This window comes from Xenopus laevis, chromosome 2S (assembly GCF_017654675.1).
Source record: "Xenopus laevis strain J_2021 chromosome 2S, Xenopus_laevis_v10.1, whole genome shotgun sequence".
Classification (NCBI taxonomy): Eukaryota; Metazoa; Chordata; class Amphibia; order Anura; family Pipidae; genus Xenopus; species Xenopus laevis.
In genome coordinates, this window is record NC_054374.1 from 40,751,878 (window position 1) to 40,773,619 (window position 21,742).

Below are 21,742 nucleotides of genomic sequence, written 5' to 3' on the forward strand. Positions count from 1 at the left end.
TGCTGGTGACAAATGCTTCTGCCCCAGCAATAATTGAAATAGTCAGTGGTAAAACCTATATGTTGTGAAATCACCTTGCGTGAAAAATAAAGCAACCCGTAAGCCTTACCACCAGTGGTTTTAATTATTGCTGGTGGAGAAGCCTTTTCAGGAGATCTTTCAAGATACAGAGGTCTGCTGTGGGTTGGGTAATATTTACCAATAAACCATGGTTTTCATGGAATTTTCTAAATTCTCCACAGCAGAAACATAAAAAGATCCTGTAGTTTCAATCCCATCTTGTAAAGGATACAATAAAATAGAACTCTCTTCAAAATTTAGAAACTCTATTGCAAAACATGTTTAGGTTTTGTCAAATTATGTTCTTTATTAGAGAAAAGATATAATCAGTTACAGTTACAGGGATGTCACCTTGGCTGTCTCATGATATGTGAAGTTCAATGTTTAAATGCATGATCTATATATGTGGAAATGATATATAAAAAAATAGCATAACATTATACAGGTCACTGCACAAAGAAACCATTGATGACCATGCCTCGGTGGTATTAGACTTTGTTCTACTTTTGCTCAAATTCTTGGATTGCTTAAGCCTGAAGCAGACCAGTGTTTCCTTCTAACAGGAACAGGCTGCTAACTACCTGACGAAATGTTGATCGTATTATGAGATAGTATAGAGAGAGCGACAAACAGTTAATTAAAGGCAGCAGGAGCAAATATTACAGAACAGTTGTTTCCTGAGAAGCGCTACAAAACTAAGTACACAGTGACTAAAATTCTGAATAAAATTGGCTATTTATAAAACCCCAGAGAAATTCATGAAGCAAATAATTATCAGGCACCAATGTTTCCAATACTGGTTAAAGCCATTTCTGTCCAGCCTCAGAGCGTATGCTGAAGCTTCCTTGTGCTTCTTCTCGAAGACGGCCGAGAGCCACCTGTGCAACGTAAATTGTTTGCCATTAAACTGTGAATGGCTTCTTTTCTGGGGCAATGAAAGGAGAAGGTAAAGATTAGAATTTATTTAATTATAGAAAGTGAGACTCTACTAGGGAGGAAAATAGACAGAAGGGATTCGATACAGCCAGTATTCCGGGTCCCCTGATCAGATGATCCTTAAACAGTAACTAGACTGCATCCTGGATATTTAAATAAGGCCTCCAAATAATAATTATGGTAACATAATTTTCCAACTTCCATACTCAAAATATAGCATTGCAAGCTACTGGCCTAGGTCATAAGTCATAAGGCTCAGAAAAATACTCTACACTGTGCTTTAGTTTTCCAAAAGCTTATGGGGCACATATTTGCTTATGGGGCATATAATTGCTTTTGAAATCAAAGGAAGAGAAGCAAAAGACAAAAGTCCCCCCTCTGTGTCTGTCATCACTACGAATATTAAAGGAAAATTATAAACCCTGAAAATTGTAGGTCTCTGTAAAAATATACTGCATAAAACAACTCCCATGTAAAACTTTGCTTAGTGTAAATAAACCATGTTCATAATATAATTTTTTAGCAGTATGTGCCATTGTGTAATCCTAAATAGAAAATTGCCATTTTAAGAAGGAAGGGCTGTCCCCTGGGATCCTAGGATTCACTGTGCACAAAACATATGTTAGGTCACATGAGCCAATTAGAGTTAAGTTCTGTATTTTACTCCCACTTCTTCTGTTACAGAGCTGCAGTATTTCTGGTCATGTGATCTCTGAGGCAGCACACAGACCATCACCAAATGGGGCTCATGGGAAAAGATGTAAACAGGCAATATTTACTTAAATATATATATTCCAGCTTGATAAGATTCTTTAACATGACAATTAATGCAAAGTAAACAATCTGCTGCTTAAGTATTCATTTTGCGGTTATAGTTTTCCTTTAATTGAATTATAAGTGCTCTATTGAGGGCACAGAGAACCACAACATGAGGACCTCAGCACCACAATGTTCCCTTGATTTGGTGACTCTGCTCTCTGTGTTATGGGGAACAATCAACCAGTGCGGCTTTGGCACTGAGGTGCATGTGCTCTACCGACTCTGCTACTGGGGAAGGCTGTGAGCTTTTTATTCTGTAGTATTAGGAGTAGTGATAGAAAAAAGTAGCATTTCGGCCACTCCCATTGTGTCTGAGGGGGGCAAAATTTACATGTAGTAACAACTACCAATCGGATGTTTGCTTTTAAACACCAGGCTATTTAATTCAGCCTGCTGATTGGATGGCATGGGTTACTAGAATAAAATACTACTGGTTATTTTATAAAAAGTAATTTGAATTGAAAAAGCAACCCCATCAACAAAAGAAAGAAAATGCATTCATTTACATATCAAGTAAGCAGATTAAACACAATATAGCTTTAGATGTGAAAAGGGCAGATATTCATGAAGTTAATGCTTATTCACACATGAAGAGCTTGACACTATTAAGCAAAGAGTGGGAAGGAAAGTTGGCAGCTAAAGGGCATTGTGGATATCTCCTGGGGCCTGAACCCCGAGTGGGAGTAGCATGAAGAGTAGCAACAGCAGCACATTTATGTGTGGAGACAAATAAAAGATAAAAGAATCCATTCTCAGTTTGTGTGTATAGTCGACTTTTTTAAAAGAACTTCACTGAAATAATTTCAGCCACGACAGGCAATAATCCAATATGTAGGAACGCTGCCGAGTGTGACTATCTCCCTTTATTACCCGAGAAAAGAGAATGCTGGTTATACTGAAGGAAGTCAAGGAGACCAGCTGTACAGGGGATTAGTGATAAAAAAAAGCCTCCCATGAGCAAAAAGCTTGAGCTCTATACAGGCACTACCCACCTCCCCATTTCTCATTCAGTTCAGTATTTTGGGCACGTTACTGTTTAATGTGCTGCTCATTAGCATAGGCAAGATCTCAGGAATGTTTTGAGTAATGACATATGTCGGGATTTAGGATATCTGCTTATTTCTTAGCTGGCTGAATTTGCTGGATGTGCAGCGGAGCCGGCAGCACTAAGCACACTGGACTGTAGGATAGCAGCCAATCAACAACTATAAGGAATTGAAGTCTGTCTTTGCTGTAGGGTTGTGACTGGCTATCACTCTACTCTGCTTCTGGCAGGGAAAACTCATTTGAAACATGGACAAGGACCATTATGAGGGACATTATCGCCTGCAAAATTAGGGGTTTTTCATTTATCCTATATGAGGAGGAGACATATTGGCTGTTCATAGGCATCATGGTTCCAGTTTGTGTGATTTGCTGCAATAGGCTGCCCAGTCACCCAACCCCATACTAAGGTTGAACATGCTTAATTATGAGCATTCTAGTGTCTTCTTCCACAAATTAGCCAAGTGAATGTAAATATTAGTAGTCCAGTGTAACATACACCAATAATATAGGGAGCATTAACCATTCATATTTGTATCATATTACAAATACCATAAAGCACACAGACAGGACTGAATGCATTCTTGTGGGTTAGTGTATAAAAGCCAGTACATGCACATTTATACAATACGGGTTAGGGAAGTCCAAAGTTTATCTGGATTTTATCTTCAGTTATCAATGAGAAGAAGGGACATGTCGCTGATAACAGATGGGAGGATAAGTGTCATGAGGATTTCCAACTGCTTTATCAATAGAGTAAGGATGGAGTTTTCCCACCTCATGCAGCTCTACCACCTGTACCTCCCTGCCCCTACAACCAGCACCCCACTGTCTAGGAATGCTGGAAAACAGATTTTCCAACAGCAGGAGGGCAACAAGATTTGAGATCCCATATACTTGACTTTTAGAGACACAATTGAAAGTTGTCCTTGCCAAGTAAAATAATGATATAGTTTATGTTTTACATTAATCTAACCTCTAAATCCATATTCTTAAAATCGTGGAATAGAACTGTCCCTGTTTGCACAAAAGTAACTATGAGCTGTGATTGCTCCGTGAATTAAAGAGGAAAAAGGACTGACAAATTTACAATCCATTTCCACTTTTAGCTTGCTTTTTTTAGTCCTGTAATTTCTCAGGCCAGTTTGTCTAATCCTTCCCTTACCTCTGAACCCGACCCTCCAATTGTTATTACAGATAGATATTAAAGTAGTGGAAATTACATTAACAACCCAAGGGGATGCTATGGCATCATAAATGTCTGAATTTTTCATACCCTACATTAAGGGGCAGATTTACAAAATTCGAGTGAAGAATTCGAATGTAAAAAAATTCGAATTTCGAAGTATTTTTTGGGTACTTCGACCATCGAATTGGTTAAATTCGATCGAATTCGAACGATTCGAATGATTCGAAGTAAAAATCGTTCGACTATTTGACCATTCGATAATCGAAGTACTGTCTCTTTAAAAAATACTTCGACCACCTACTTCGGTAGATAAAACCTACCGAAGTCAATGTTAGCCTATGGGGAAGGTCCCCATAGGCTTGCCTGTGATTTTTTGATCGAAGGATTTTCCTTCGATCGTTGGATTAAAATCCTTTGAATCGTTCGATTCGAAGGATTTAATCGTTCGATCGAACGAAAAATCCTTCGATCGATCGATCGCAGGATTTGCGCAAAATCGTTCGACTTCGATATTCGAAGTCGAACGATTTTAGTTCCCAGTCGAATATCGAGGGTTAATTAACCCTCGATATTCGACCCATAGTAAATCTGCTCCTAATAGTTCTCTCTATAGACCAGAGTACCATTAAATTATGCTAGAATGAGCCTAGATAAAGCCTAAATGTCTGTACTGACACCAGTGCAGCGATAAAGGATGTGGATTTTACATATGAGACTTATAGGTATTTGGCGACAACCCTATTAATTTTCCAGAAAAAAAAATTACACAATGTGTGTGTTCCAGGGTGTGAGAGGCGGTTAAAGCTAGTGCAGGCTGCTGTGTCTGCCTCACACAAGCCTGGATATCTGATATCAGATATATGCTTAGAATAGTGACAGACTAATGAGAACACAGAGGATCCGGCTTACCTTTCTTCCTTCAAAATGGCATCATCAAAGACCCTAGAGAGACGCTTGAGCTGACGGATTCCTGTGGAGATAGCTTCAAGGTCTTTGTCAAATTGCCTGGAAAGTAGGAAGACACAAAAATAACTCAGAAACCCTGGAACATTTTCAGCATTTATGGAGAGTTGCACTTTATAAAGAGCTCTATAAAGTCTGACATTAAAGCCTACTCCTACTTCTAACAGGATGCAATTTGAAATTGCTATGGGCTTAACTGGTAATACAAACACAAAATTCACAGGGTTATAGTGATAGAATTGGTTAAGGGCATTTAAATGAAAGAAAAATCAACACAGGGAGTCGCGGTACATGTCAATCAAATATGGTCTTAGTGTGCTACTATTTTTAAAATAAAGATAAACAATTTTTTTTCCACCTTGTGCAAGATTAAAGTTTAATGATATGGGCCAGGAGTCATTCATCCACTTGTACATGAATCTGATGAAGCACGTCAGTCTTAGTATGAATATAAAACCTAAGATAGGCTTTGTAGATACCTCCTTGTGATGATAGCAACTGGTGAGGAATAGGGGCTTTTTAATGCTGCAGCTCTTGAAGAACTTCTTAGTCGCACCTTGCCCTCCTGCTTGAGCGGGGAGAGATCTAGCTGGATTTTGGGTGAATCGGACACTGGGGCTGGCATCCTCTTTCAGCCTGCGAAGAGAACGCCTTAGTGTACCACATTTCTTTGGCATGTTACATCTCTTTGGCGTGCTACCCTTCTTGCTACTTTCAGGTGTCTCAATCTGTCTCTTGGAGACTTTGACTTGCTTTGGAGAGGCCAGTAAATAAGTTTTGGCTTGTGTAGTCTTCGTTATTTTCTTTAAAGAAATAAAAAAAGGCAGGTTATTAATAAAAAAACAAAAATACAAGATGTTTTTAAAACAGGTAAGATAGCTATAAACAATATTCTACAAGTTGGAATACGAAAGACGTAATTGGCTTGCTGTATGTGGGATTGGTGGGAAATTCAGAGGGCTATGCTAACGATTTTAGTGTTGTACTGACCAATCAAGTGAATGATTTAGATTTAAAGGGAGTCTGCAACCCATTTGACTATCCAGCTATATCTCAGTTTGGAGGAGATTTTTCCTGATTTGGGAGAGCTGTGGCCCCCCATCATAAAATCATAATCTAGTACAGCAAACCTAGTACATTCAAAATAAACCAATACATTTCATAACACAATTTTATTAAATTTTGAAGAGACTTATTCTGCATATAAGTGATTAGGCTCTTTGAAAATGTATGCAAAGTCGTGAAAGCACCCCCCCCCCCCCTTTAGTGGTCACATAATCAGCTCCTCTAGTAGTATGGTGCAGTTGTACTGTAGGGGACACAAGTATGAGTTAAACAGATACATCTTTGCCATGGCTGCTACAGTCGAACAGTTAAAAAAGAGACTATGGGAGATGGCCTTTCTGTAATTTGGGGCTTTCTGGATAATGGATCCTATACCTGTACTTTGTTTTACAGAGAGAAGAAGCTACCTTACCGAGTACCCTATCACAGGACAGCCTGCTTTATACAGAATATGCCCACTGCCCAACGGTTGCCCACATGCAGTTCTTCTAGAGTGGTACTTTACCTTTAATTCTGTATACTTAAAAACAGTCATAGCCATTAAGGGATGGTACGTCAACAGCTAAAGCTTTGGCTGAACTACTAGACCCCAATAATTGATGCTGGTCAGTTAAAGGGATACTGTCATGGGAAAACCGCCTCATTTAATAGTGCTACTCCAGCAGACTTCTGCACTGAAATCCAATTCTCAAAAGAACAGATTTTTTAATATTCAATTTAGAAATTTGACATGGGGCTAGACATATTGTCAGTTTCCCCAGCTGCCCCAGTCATGTGACTTGTGCCTGCACTTTAGAATGGAACTACTTTCTGTCAGGCTGTTATTTCTCCTACTTAAAGGGATACTGTCATGGGAAAAAAAAAATTCAAAATTTATGAGTTAACAGTGCTGCTCCAGCAGAATTCTGCACTGAAATCCATTTCTCAAAAGAGCAAACAGATTTTTTTATATTCAATTTTGAAATCTGACATGGAGCTAGACATATTGTCAATTTCCCAGCTGCCCCAAGTCATGTGACTTGTGCTCTGATAAACTTCAATCACTCTTTACTGCTGTACTGCAAGTCGGAGTGATATCACCCCCCTCCCTTCTCCCCCCCAGCAGCCAAACAAAAGAACAATGGGAAGGTAACCAGATAGCAGCTCCCTAACACAAGATAACAGCTGCCTGGTAGATCTAAGAACAACACTCAATAGTAAAAACCCATGTCCCACTGAGACACATTCAGTTACATTTAGAAGGAAAAACAGCAGCCTGCCAGAAAGCATTTCTCTCCTAAAGTGCAGGCACAAGTCACATGACCAGGGGCAGCTGGGAAATTGACAAAATGTTTAGCCCCATGTCAGATTTCAGAATTAAATATAAAAAAATCTGTGAGAAATGGATTTCAGTACAGAATTCTGCTGGAGCAGCACATTAACTGATGCGTTTAAAAAAAAAAAAACATGTTTCCCTTTAAACCTATAAATTAACAAAACCTGGGATATATGTGGCCCATTTACGGTTTGTGTTACTTCCCCATAACTTCAAAATGAATGGAATTTTCCTACTGTCAAAAAGTAAAAAATATTTTATCAAACAGGCTTATTCTATTGTGAGCAATGAATACAGAAGTGCCTCACTGTTTAGCCAAGAAAGATTAAAACTACCATTTCATCTGTAGCACAAATTGGAATAGGTTTATTACAATGTCTATCTGTTCTTTAGCACTAGAGAGAAGGCATTGTCATTACTTTCTACACAGCTAAGACTACAGAGTCAGATCACATAATTCCGCACTGCTGTACCTCGCTTGGCTGCTTTTGGCCTGGAGAGCAATTTGTACATCTCCCCTTCATTTCATGTGTCTGCGAAAGTATTACTGGTCTGAGCATCTTAAAGGATTACTTCTCAAGCAGCCCCTTGTTGCAGAAATGTCAGTGTAAGGCTGTACAAGCGGTAGATATCAAATGCTTGAAGGTTAAATATAAGTTGCACCCAAGACAGCCTAAAATTAGAATATGGATAGGACGGCTGCCAGAAGAAGTATTGTGTGCAGATTAGCATATAAAACATCCAAGAATATTCAGAAAGGAAAAAATTGTTCCAGCTTACTCGGTTGTGGCTTTTGGGTGTTATCCAGCCCTCGGTACAAGGTGCATCAATAGCAAAATAAGGATCAAGGTAGAAAATGCAAGGGCAACTAATGCTCTACCAAAAATAACAATTTCCCTCAATGGTTAATGAAGTTGTATTCTATATTGCTTGGCTTCATGTATGTGTAAAGGGGAATTCCACTTTCAAATAACCTTTAAATATGACACAGATAGACCTTAATATTTGGATACAATTTACAATAAGCCTTCAGGGTTGTATGGTTATTGAATTACTTAGCTTTTTTATTAAGCAGCTCTGCAGTTTTGAATTTCTGTAGCAAACTGGTCGCAAGGTTGCAATTTTCCCTAGCAACCATTCAGAGGTTTGAATGAAAGACTGGAAGATTAATAGAAGAGGTCCTGATTAGAAAGTCAATTAATAAAAGTAACCGTTACAATTGAATTGTAGCCTCACAGATCAAGTGTTTTGCTCTTTGGGGTCAGTAAAGGGAAAGGCATTAGTGATGTACGGGCTAGCCCTGCAGAAGTTGTGGGTCAGGCAGGTGTGGCCCAACATCCACACAACTTTCGCAGGCTGCACTTTTCCATGCACCCATCCTGTCCGTGAACTCATGGTGCCCCACTTCCAAATCCAGGCTTTGCAGCATGATTTGCGCCTTTGTGTCTTGTCCCTTCTGTGAGCTGGGCCTATAAATATGGAGACTTGCCAGGTTAGGGTCTGGTGCAGGTAACAAATAGGGGGGTTAGGGTCGGATGTGGGTCGATCAAGTGATGACCTGCACATCACTAGAAGGCATGTTAAAAAAAAAAAAATGGGATATTCTATAACATACTAAGACATAATAAGATATAACAAAGAAAAGATAAAAAATATATAACATAACTTAAAGATGATCTACCCCCTTTAAAACTAAAAGTATAGCTCATTGAATAGACAGAACACTCATATAGCTTTCAAAAGCAAAAGGTGATTGATTGGCTGGAGCTTTGGGAGGAAGCCAAATTGTAGGCATCAATATGCCAGTCCTCACTTATTTGTGCACACAAAGTAAAAAAAAATTCTAATTTGGACAGAGTTGCTCAGCTCCTACTATAAGCCAAATCCTGCATTTTGAGCACCACTACACATGTTATCTCATATATCACATTCTGCTGTGATTTTTGGAGATATAAACTTGGTTATGAGCTGTACAGCCCCTGGATAAATTACAGCAATGGTTCTGCTTTTTCTTTAGCACAGATCCCTTGTAACATGGCGCAGTCTGTGAATTTAATTGGAATGGGAGTCAATGTAAATCCTTGAACACTTGAGACAAGTGGACAGAACAGATAAGCATTTTACTTGAAACAAGGGCTTTAGTGGGATTTTTTATACTGTGCAGGGATGAGGAAATATGTTTTCCACCTCTTATCTAAATAATGGACATTCCAGAGATGTTTTACATTTTCTCGCCCTTTGTCCTGAGGGAACAATGAAACACTGCAACTTTTCTGCAGCTTAACTGTCATGAAGTGATACTCTGGCTCAGCCTCTGTGGATGGAACACTATTAACAGAGATAGAAACCTATACCGAGTGTTCTTCAGATATTTGAAAGTTTTAAATATGAAACAAAAAAAAAATACAACTTTTATTCAACAAATATTACAGGGCTACAATGCTGATCTGTGGGAGGCATTTGCAAACCCTATTGTGAAGGGAAATTTTTGTAATTATCATACAAAAAGGAAAAACTGTTCATAGAAAACCCTTGCAACAGGAATTGGCAAACAGTGGCTCTCCAGACATCGCAGAACTCTCCCTGCATCCCACTAACAGCTAAAGAATTAAATTACTTGTTTTCCGCAAGCGAGATAGATAAAAGGGCTGACACCTGAACAGCAGAAGAGTAGAGAAGATGTAGATCAAAAGAAAAACAAATTAAAATCAGCAAAAACACATGCAAACCCCTAAGCTGGCCATAGACGCAAAGATCCGATCGTACGAATCATCATACGATCGGACTTCCCCACAGATCGACAGATCTCTGCCAGACGAAAAATGTTGGGACTCTCCACATACGGTCCGAAAATCGCATGAGTCCTCGATTCGTACAATCAGATCTTTGCGTCTATGGCCAGGTCTATACAGAAAAAAGATGTAATCAATAAGTGCTGTGTGTCTATTTCAACCCTAAGGACTTGAACACATTCGGGGAGATTTAGTTGCCTGGCGACTAATCGCCTCTTCTTCGGGGCGACAGTCTCCCCAAACTGCCTTCCCCCTGCAAAATGAAAAATCGCCTGCGGCAATGCACTCGCGGTGCTTCAATTTCCGAAGTCGTCTGAAGTTGCCTCACGAGGAAACATCGGGTGACTTCGGAAATTGAAGCACCACGAGTGTATTGCTGCAGCCGATGACAACAATGCTGTTTATTAGCAATTCCTGCCAGGGAATTATTCTGATGCTGTTCAGGAGACGCTCCTAAGCAGTTCACTCCACTAGGGCCAACCCCTGTTTACAGTCATACAGAATTCACTTCTTGTAACTTCTTGTGGTCGTTCACTTAAACACAGTCTCTCACTTGTTTCAACTGGGTCTCACTTTCTAAAGGATGTACATACAGTTGTGTTCAGAATAATAGCAGTCTGACATCACTAACCTGATCAATCACTGTTTTTGGTAGAAATTTCTACATGCCAAATAATTTACTAGTAGGTGTAGCAGAGTAATAGTAAACCAACAGACATAACATGAATGCTGCTGATTGTATGTAATTGAATTGAAAACAGAAAACTACCATGCAAATGGATAGAAGAATAGCCAAAATGGCAAAGACTCAGCCAATGATCAGCTCCAGGAAGATGAAAGCAGTTGTAAAGTTACCTGTGATACTGTTACAATTAGAAGATGCTTATGTGAAGCCAAGCCCCACAAAGTCCCATTGTTGAAAAAAAGACATGCGCTGATGAGCTTGCAATTTGACTGTCCTAATATTTTGTGGACTGATGAAAGCAAGATCGTTTTTTTGGGTTTTTAGGGCCCGCAGACGACCTCCAAAAAAATAAGTCAAGCCACAATACACTGTGAAAACAGTAAAGCATGGTGGCACAAGCTTCATGATATGGGGATGTTTCTCATACTATGGTGTTGGGCCTATTTAACACATACCAGGGATCATGGATCAGTTTCAATACATCAAAATACTTGAAGAGGTCATGTTGCCTTATGCCGAAGAGGAAATGCCCTTGAAATGAGTGCTTCAACAAGACAACGACCCCAAACACACCAGTAAACAAGCAACATCTTGATTCTAGACCAACAAGATTGGTGTTATGGAGTGGCCAGCCCAATACAATAGAAAACATGTGGGGGACATAAAAAATGCTGTTTCTGAGACAAAACCAAAAAATGTAGAAGAATTGTGGACTGTAACAGCTGTTGAAACATGTTTCAATTTATACAGTGTATGTTTGAGTTTGTAAAGAAGACACTGCTATTTTTTTGGAACAACCTAATATTCCATTTTTTCACTTTCTGTAAAGGAATAAAACTAATTTGATCTTTATTCACTTTTTTAAACACACTGTTATTATTCTGAACACAGCTGTATATGGGTTAATATTCTCCAGCGAACTTTTCAAAGCGGGTTCTCTATTGGGTTTATGTAATATAAGACTGGAAGGGGGTGATTTTTTCATGATCCAAAAAATTTTGCAAATTCGTAAATATTTTCGAAAAACTCAATGTAAAAAGTCGGCATATAAATCCAGCGAGTTTATGAAGAAGTCAAGTGGTCGTTGTCCTAGGCAAAATTCAAGCCAATTTTTAATTGGAGAATTTCAAGTTTCTTTGAGCATGTAATTGTACTCAATCAAGGTTTTTCTTTTTTTTTTTACTTTTTGGCACCCAAATTGCATTGTTTCCTACAATGCATTACAGGTTTCTGTCATTTTAAAATTTAAAGCTAAAAGAGCGTAAATGGTGTGTTCTTAGCACTTGAAATATGGGCAAATAACTAAATATGTGCTTTTATTTAATTATTAAAGGAGAAGGAAAGGTTAAAACTAAGTAAGCCTTATCAGAAAGGTCCATCTAAATATACCATTAAAGCCCCAAAGTAGTGCTGCTCTGAGTCCTCTGTTAAAAGAAACAGCACATTTCTTTCCTTCTATTGTGTACACATGGGCTTCTGTATCAGACTTCCTGCCTTCAGCTTAAACCTCATTGCCCTGGGCAAGAGCATGCTCAGTTTGCTCCACTTCCCCCCCCTCCCTTCTCTGCTGTAATCTGAGCCCAGAGCAGGGAGAGACTCAGGCAGGAAGTGATGTCACACCAAGTTAATACTGCAGCTCCTATCCTAAACAAACAGAGAGTTTCTAGAGTATGGTAAAACATTCTACAAAATAAATATAGCATTCTAGCTTGCACTAGTGCAGCTAATCTATTGGCAATAAAATGCCTTCGTAGCTTTCCTTCTCCTTTAAGTTATTTGCTCTTTTCTATAAAGTGCTTTTAGTGAATTTGGCCCCTGGTTGTATAGTAACACAAGACAAAAGAACAAGAGTGATCCTGGGGCAATTCAATGATTAGGGATGGGCACATTTTTTCACCTTGTTTCGCCGCGAAAATGATGCCCATAGACTTGTATGGCATTGTGTGTTACAAAAAAAGCGTGTCATAAAAATTTTTAAGACTGTAAGGAGTGTTGCCGACATTTCGCCAGCGGCGAATTTTTGGAGAACCGAAACGGGTCAAATTCGCCCATCCCTATTAATGATAAGAAAAAAAGCAATCTACATATGGAGCTGGCATTCCCAAAGCAACACATACTTGTTATGCAAAGAATATAGAGACATACTATGGTATGTTTGCAGAACGTAATAACTATATAAAAATGTATCATCCATAGGCTTTTTTAGAGCTTATGCTTGGTTAATTTACACTGGCCTGTTACCAAATGAATACGACACATTTAATGCAGGTATGGGTTCTGTTATCTGGAAACCCATTATCCAGAAAGTTCAGAATTGTGGGAAAGCCATCTCCCACAGACTCCATTTTAATCAAATAATTCTAATTTTTAAAAATGATTTCCCTTTTTCTCAGTAATAAAACCAGGGCTGTGGAGTCAGTACATAAATCGAACTCCTCTGTTTTAAAGGAACAGTAACACCAAAAACTGAAAGTGTATCAAAGTAATTAAAATATAATGTACTGTTGCTCTGTACTGGTAAAAGCTGTGTTTGCTTCAGAAAGACTACTATAGTTTATATAAATATGCTGCTGTGTAGCCATGGGGGCAGAAATTCAAACTGGGAAAAAAAGGAAAAAAGTCACAGGCTACATAACAGATAACAGATAAAATCCCTTGTATTGGACTGGGCTTATCTGGTATCTTTTTCCAGCAGCTTGAATGGCTACACAGCAGCTTGAATGGCTACACAGCAGCTTCTTTATATAAACTATAGTAGTCTTTCTGAAGCAAACACACCAGTTTTACCAGTGCAGGTAATATCGAATATCGAAGTCAAAGGATTTACCGCATTTCCTACGATCGAAGGATCAAAGGAAAAATTGTTTGAACGATTTTCCTTCGATCAGAAAATTGTTAGGAAGTCTATGGGGACCTTCCCCATAGGCTAACATTGATGTTCGGTAGGTTTTAGGTGGCGAAGTACTTGGTTGAAGTTTTTTTTAAAGAGACAGTACTTCAACTATCGAATGGTCGAATAGTCGAGCGATATTTAGTTTGAAACGTTCGATTCGAAGTCGTAGTGGAAGGTCGAAGTAGCCAATCCGATGGTCGAAGTAGCCAAAAAAAAATAGCTGCTAATATTCGACAGATGCTGCTGAGAAATGTATCAACTAACTGTATCAACGGAATCAAATAAATGGATCACTGAACTTCCAGATTGAAACACCAGAAGACAGGTACATTAAACTTCAAACTTGAATTTTGGGAAAATGGTAAAAAATAGAAGATGGAAAGCAATTGAAAAAACTGACCTGAAAAACATGTTTGTTAGGTGAACAACACCTTTAAAGTTATTATTGCTCCTGACTCAAACTCCACAGCTCTGTCTAAAACAATACCATGTACTTGATCCCAACTAAGATATAATTGATCGTTACTGGGGGTAAAAAAATTCTATTGAGTTTATCATTTAAATTATTTTTTAGTAGACTTAAAGGTATGGAAATACAAATTATAGAAATAACCATTATGTGGAAAACCTCAGGTCCCAAGCATTATGGATAACATGACCCATAACTGTACAATTTTCTTCCTGCTGTACACAAAGGATTTAGCACATCCCTAAGAAATACTAAATATAAAATGTTAAATAACATGTTGCCTGCTAAAATGTACAGCTAGCTAGATTTAGAATTCTGCGTACAGGCAACTGTGAACATAAACCACCATAATAACATATGTACAGATATTTTTTTCAAGACTTTTTTTAACAGCATTGTTTCGCTGCTATTATTTATACCCTACTTATTCTTATTTTTGGAAATACGGCACAGTGATAACAGAACGGCAGATATTGCTACCAGCACAAATGGTTCAGATAGGGATTGTACTTACTGCACAGCCAGCATTATTTATTAAATCATTTTCAATAAGTTTAATTATGAGGGTTTATCATACATAAATAGCTTTCTATTCTGGCCTTTCCATTCAGGAAGCCAAATGACTGGCTTAAAATATTTATTGTATTAGGAGTGTGGAGGGGAGAGAAAGCTATTACAGTCTAACTGCGGACAGAAATTTCAAATTAGAAGTACACCTCCTAAATGGGAGGTTCTGGTAAGCTGCTAGAGTAGTACTGGGCATGCAGAGCAAAGCATGTGGCTTTCATTGAGATTCTCAGCATTTCTGCAGCAGATATCTGCAATACGCAGCTGTTCCCGTCCCTTTTATGCTGTGATTACCGGTGCTCACATAGAATATTGATTAACACTGCTAAAAATGTTTCTTGCCTCGGATAATCGCTTACAGGTTTTCATCTTCTTTCTGTTGACACTATTGATTGCAGTTCCTATAGCCATGAAAAGCCTGTTAGAGCTACTATACCTCCTTTCTTAATATAATGCTAAATCATAATGCTGCTGTGACATTCACAGCTTCCCGCTTTAGTTTGTTACTACAAATAATGCCCAGATAATGGTGTGCCTATTTAACAACAAATATTGTCTGTGTATATCAATTCCAGTAATAATAAGGAGATGATGAAAAAAGTAAAATAACCTTTCTTGGCTTTTTTTTTATTTCACACAAAGAGTGGATTTTACACTGGATATGTGTATTAAAATATAGTGAGAGGGTGATGATTCTTTTTTACTAGTGGTTTTTAATAGACAGAGTGCACAGAGTGCACCCAGGTACTTGCACTCTTAAGTTGGCCATGCGCAAGCCAATAACAGGGTCCTAGAGAACAAAATGGCAGATTAGTGACCTATGTCCAGGGGGCCTCCTGATATCTGTGACTATAAGGCCTAGGGGCACATTTACTAAGCTCGAGTGAAGGATTCGAAGTAAAAAAACTTAGAATTTCAACGTTTTTTTTGGGTACTTCGAACATCGGAATAGGCTACTTCGACCTTCGACTACGACTTTGAATCGAACGATTCAAACTAAAAATCGTTCGACTATTCGACCATTCGATAGTCGAAGTACTGTCTCTTTAAAAAAAACTTCGACTACCTACTTCTGCACTTTAAACCTACCGAGCTTCAATGTTAGCCTATGGGGACCTCCCCCATAAGCTTTTTTTGATCGAAGGAAAATCCTTCGATCGATGGATTAAAATCCTTCGAATCGTTAATTTTTCCTTCGGTAAATCCTTCGACTTCGATATTCGAGGTCGAAGTATTTTACTTTGATGGTCGAATATCGAGGGTTAATTAACCCTTGATATTCGACCCTTAGTAAATGTGCCCCCTAATGTCTTCTGAGCATGTTAGAAAATACCTTTGGTTGAGGACCCCATTGGTACGTTGATGATGGCCTTTTCGTATGCCTCTGCATAATTTCATTGTTTGGCAAAGCATGTGGGTGTCAAAATTGCCCAAAATCCACTCATATGGCGACCTTTGCCCAAAAATAGAAAATATGGGGTACGGAAAGTTTAAGGCACAATTATGTTCAAAAGATGATAGCTCATCCCATTTCAACACTTATTTTTTTCCAAATAATGTTATAATAAATTTTTATAATATGCCTAAAAGTATAAAGACATTTAAAAACCAACTGTATGGAAACAGCAAGAGCAAAAAAGCATGGCCACACCCTGTGGCAGCAAAAGGGTTATTTAGATAAAAACAAGGGTAAGATAATAAAAAGTGCAGTTAGCTATTGTATAATAACCTATAGCAACCAGTTAGCAGGTAGCATTTACTAACCACCTGTTTAAAACCAAAAAAAACCTGGGTTACGAGACCTGGGTGAAATTTGTGGTTTTTATTATATCACACAACATATAGTTTATTTCCCAACATGCTAATATTGTTACCTGTGACATGGCTCCAAACACACTCTTGGCTGTGATAGTCATGGACTGCAGAGAGCGTTGCTTTTTCCCTGGAGTCATATTGTCCCAGTTTGGCATTGTGTTGGTGTTGGTTTTCACCTCTTTCAGAGGCATCCACTTTCTCAGGGTCATGCGGAGAGTGTTTAGAGAACTAGATGAGGGCATCTTCTTGAACTTGTCAGGTCTGGGACTGTCCAGTTCATCGAGATTTTCAAGAATACTATGGTTCCTCCACCTGGCACCTTGCTAAATGGACGATATTTTTTGTTCTTCACACTGGTAAATCTGTGCATATTATCTATGTATATTTTCAACTGTGACTCCTCAGTTTATGATGTATCCAACTCTGACTACTCTATTGCTACTGTATGTATTTTCCATGTTGATTGGTTCTCACTCAGCAATTTTAAAGCTATATGATGTTGGTGTCTACTTTTGGGATCAAACAAAAGAACTATTTGCTAGGAAGCTGATGCACTACCCTATTACCCTATTGTAATATGAATGAAAAGATACTCTTACAGTTGGGGCCTATGAGCTATAACTAAGCAAATGTCATTGTGGCTTTTAATCCCTACAAACATCCCTTAAACCCAAAGTTTAAACTCTTAAACCCAGGTTTATGGCCAAACTGAGCCAGCTGTAGGCTGACAATCCAAATCCTTTATTAGGCACTACCAGGAGCTTTTTTAATGCTTGTGTTGCTACCCAAATCTTTGTATATTTGAATGTGGCTCACAGGTAAATAATAAAAAAAAAGGTTGGGGACCCCCCGAATGAACTGATCCCATTTTATTCCGCCTGGTTGTACCCACCAGTAGCCAAATATGCATTTTAGAACAGCTGAGTAACACTTCATTTTTTTAAATGCAATGTTGCATTTTTATGTATTCAGTGCATTTCCATAAAGCAAAAAAATAGAGAAATGCATGTTGAACTTCAAAATGCAACTAACAAAAGAAAACATAATTCTAAGCAACTCCAATATATTTACATTTATTAAAAACTGCAAAAAAATCAAAAAACAATTACTATTGAAAGGAGCATTTGCTTAACTCCTGGTTGTTGCTTTTTAAACAATGTTGCAAAAGGCTTGGTTCCCACCATAGACAGGTCTGTTAATCAGCTGCCTTGTCTTACATTGTTTCAAAGTTAGAGCCATCAGTTGCTTAGAATTATGTTTTTTATTAAACAAGGAAATATTTTTTGGGTTGACATTCCCTTTCAATGCAATAAATCAATTTTTAATCACCACAATAAGTTTTAGATACACACACAAACAAAAAAAGCCTGTGAGAGAGATCAAAAATAATCTCTGATTTTTAAAAAATGCCATTATGAGGTGGGGAAATGAAACGCAGATTCAAAATCTTGCCAAAAATCTTGCAGGAATTTCTGATTTATCGCTTCACATTCCTCCAGCTCATATTCAATGTTTGCACAGAGTAAAGATTGAAATATGGCAAAATATTGAAATTCTGCAGGGTAGAGAGAAAGGGCCCCTTAATAGTGGAAAGAGAAACCTCTACTGTAGATGCTGGTATAAAGCAAAAGTTCATGACAGCTGGAGGAGGAGGGAAGTGAAGGCAGAGAGACTTCCCACTGGATAAAGAACATTCACACAAATCGTGTTTTCTACATATGTAACCCACAATGGACACAATTTCACACATGGATACTAAGCTTTGCTTTATAGGAGATAGGCAAGTGCTGGTGCCCAATAACAGCTAAGAATTAATGGCTTGAAAAAAAGCTATTGTTTATATTTAATCCTACCAGTATTCTGAAATAAACAGAAAGAAACATATCTGTAGCTAGCATAACCTTTCCCTAGGGAAAGTAGGAAGTTGCCTATTATATGATGACAAACATCCTATTTTACTTGTACACAACTACAAGCACAATCTTTATATTTAGCTCTGAAAATTCTGTCTGGAAGGCAAATGAGCTTTGTTGCTCTTTACAGCTGCTCCCAGCAGTAGGGATCCATAGGAACATAATCTAGGCACATGTGACAATCCCCCCCTCCCCAAATTTTCTGAAACATCTAAACCAACAGCACCAAGAACACCAAGGAACTATTAAAGCAATGGGATAATGTTTTGGAGAAGCACTAAGCCGGGTTGGGTTATAAAAATAAAGCAACTATTAAACCCATCATTTATAGAAAATTGGAAGAATATGGTAGCAGCCTACCTAAAGAAGGCTATCTCTTTGTTAGTTGGAAACTGTACCACGTTGCAAACTTCTTCCATGTCTTCGCTGTGCTCTTTGACCCGGGCCAGAGAATAAATGCAGTAGTAGGAGCAGTGTTTTTTGCTTTCAAGTTCAGCTTTCCACCCTTCTGCACACATGTACTGTACCTGGACTGGGACCAAAGAAAGTAAAGAAATAAGATGGCAACAAATAAGCACCTACAGATTTACCCCAGGTCAGTAGAGTTTTTAGAGAACAAGACCACCGACCCAGGGCCCCAGGCTAATTATTATAATTAGGGATGCACCGAATCCACTATTTTGTATTCGGCCGAACCCCCGAAACCTTCCCGAAAGATTGAGCAAAATACCGAATCCCCCTTCCCACCCCTAATCTTTGCATATGCAAATTAGGGGCGGGAAGGGGGAAACATTTTTTACTTCCTTGTTTTGTGACAAAAAGTCACGCTATTTCCCTTTTCGCCCATAATATGATTATGCAAATTGGGATTCGGATTGGCCAGGCAGAAGGATTCGACCAAATCCGAATCCCAAACCGAATCCTGGATTCGGTGCCTCCCTAATTATAATCACTGGCACCCACCAGTGATAATAACTTTTCTTCTATAAGAAGCTGGAGAAATTCAAAGCTGAAATGAGAGAAACCATTCGCTAGGGCAACTATATCCTGGTTACTCCAGGGATAAAAAGAAAAGATTGGATCTTCAAGCCAAGATTGCAGTGAGACAGTTACAAAAAACCATAAAGAATCATCATGCACATGAATAGTAATAAAAGAATCCCCATTTTTAAAAGTGGCCCAGGTCTCTAAGGTGTGTGATTTATGTGGTGTGAAAGGACTGACACTCATGGAGAGAGATACAGAGAAAGCAGACAATGCAATACTATAACTACAGTATATTGGCCAACCGTATCCACTTGTCTATGGACTTTATAATTATTACTGGACAAAATAATGGTGTCATCTTCTGATAATTGGCTATAGGATGAGCGGTTTCATTGCAGTCTTAGGGCAGAGACACACGGTCAGATTCGGGAAGATTAGTCGGGGTGACTAATCTCTCTGAACTGCCTTCCCGCCGGCTAGAATGAAAATCGTTGGCGAAGCGCTTCGCACTTGAAGCGCTTCGTTTTCCAAAGGAGCCTGAACTTTCCTCGTGAGGTGATCCAAGTGCCATCCCGCTGATGATTTTTGTTGTAGCCTGCGGGAAGGCAGTTCAGGGAGATTAGTCACCCCGAAGAAGAGGATTTGTCGCAAGGCGACTAATCTCCCCGAATCTGACTGTGTGTGTCTGCCATTACTATGAGATTGAATTTCAACTCGGCAGAGTTAAATTTACAAATAAAGGGGTTGGTCACCATTCAATTAACTTTTAGAATAATGTAGAGAATGATAAATATTCGCAATAGGTTTTCATTTTTTATATTTTGTGGTTTTTAAGTTGTTTAGGGGCTTCTCCAGTTTGCAATTTCAGCAATCTGGTCGTTATGCCTCAAATTCCCTTAGCCACCATGCTTTGATTTCTATAAGAGCCCGAGGTGTGAATATGAGAGGGCCTGAATTAAAAATAACAATAAATGTGTAGCCTTACAGAGCAATTGGTTTTTAGATGGCCACTGGGAGCAAAATACAAGGGGTTGGAGAGCAACATGTTGCTCGTGAGCCACTGGTGGGGGATCTGTGCTCTAAGGCATTGGTCCCCAACCTTTTTTAACCATGAGCCACATTCTAATTAAAAAAGAGTTGGGGAGCAACACAAGTTTGAAAAAAAATCCCGGGGGGGTGCCAAATAAGGGCTGTGATTGGCTATTTGGTAGTTTCTATGTGGACTGGCAGCCTACGGGAGGCAGTACACCTGGGTTTATGAGATTAAAACTTGCCCTTGAGCATGGAATACAAAACTAAACACCTACTTTGAGGCCACTGGGAGCAACGTTCAAGGGGTTGGTGAGCATCATGTTGCTCATGAGCCACTGGTTGGGGAGCACTGCTCTAAGATCTTCGCGTGCACTCAAATTATTAACAAATTGTGTTGTGCACAAAGAGTTTTGTGTGAAAACACAACATTTTGTATCAATTCTGGCCTGAGGACACAGTTTTTTAAAAACAGTGCAAACAGGTTTAAAATGTGCGCACAAATTATTTTTTTGGGGCACATAGCCAAGAAGGAATTAGAGGGAACATTGATCACACTTGTATAGCATGTTTTTGTGGGTGTAAAAAACATTTTCATAAAGCTGTGGAGCACAACATTTTAAAGGGAAAGCAAACCTGTGCTAGTGTATTGCAGTGTGCTTACAACCTGTGCCGTGTGAGTTGGAAAGTCTCATTGAAATCTAATTATGATGAGCACTATATATTAAGATGTATCATTACTATTTAAGCATTGCTGATGAACTCCACAGAGCAGATTTTCTAAAGGGCGAAGCGACCGCAATTCATTACAAATCCAATCTGCAGGGGGATCACCGATTTACTAACAGGTGTAGAGGACAATTCACTAGTGAAAGAAACCGTCGCTAGAGCAGTTTCGCACCTTTTCGCCAGGCGCATTTTTGCTCAGAATAATGATTGTTATCCGCAAAATCATTAAAATTTGAATTTTCCATTACGTTACTGTTTGGACCAGAGTTTCCTTCACCAGGTTATACCTGGTGAACTGATAAGATGAAGCTACATCCTCTTCAATCTTATGTCAGTGACGTCATATCCTGTATGCCGAAAAGCTGTAAAAATGATAAAAAAAAGCTGACTTTTTTTCAAATTTTAAAGTGGGATCGTATTATAAAAGTTGACACTGTTAAACATTTTTGTTTTAACATTTTTTTAATCATTT

At 38.7% G+C, this 21,742-nt stretch overlaps 1 pseudogene; it reads right to left on the minus strand.

Moving 5' to 3' along the window:
• Nucleotides 1–193: 193 nt before the first annotated feature.
• Nucleotides 194–18,944, minus strand: LOC121400758 (annotated as a pseudogene).
• Between the last annotated feature and the right edge of the window lie 2,798 nt (nt 18,945–21,742).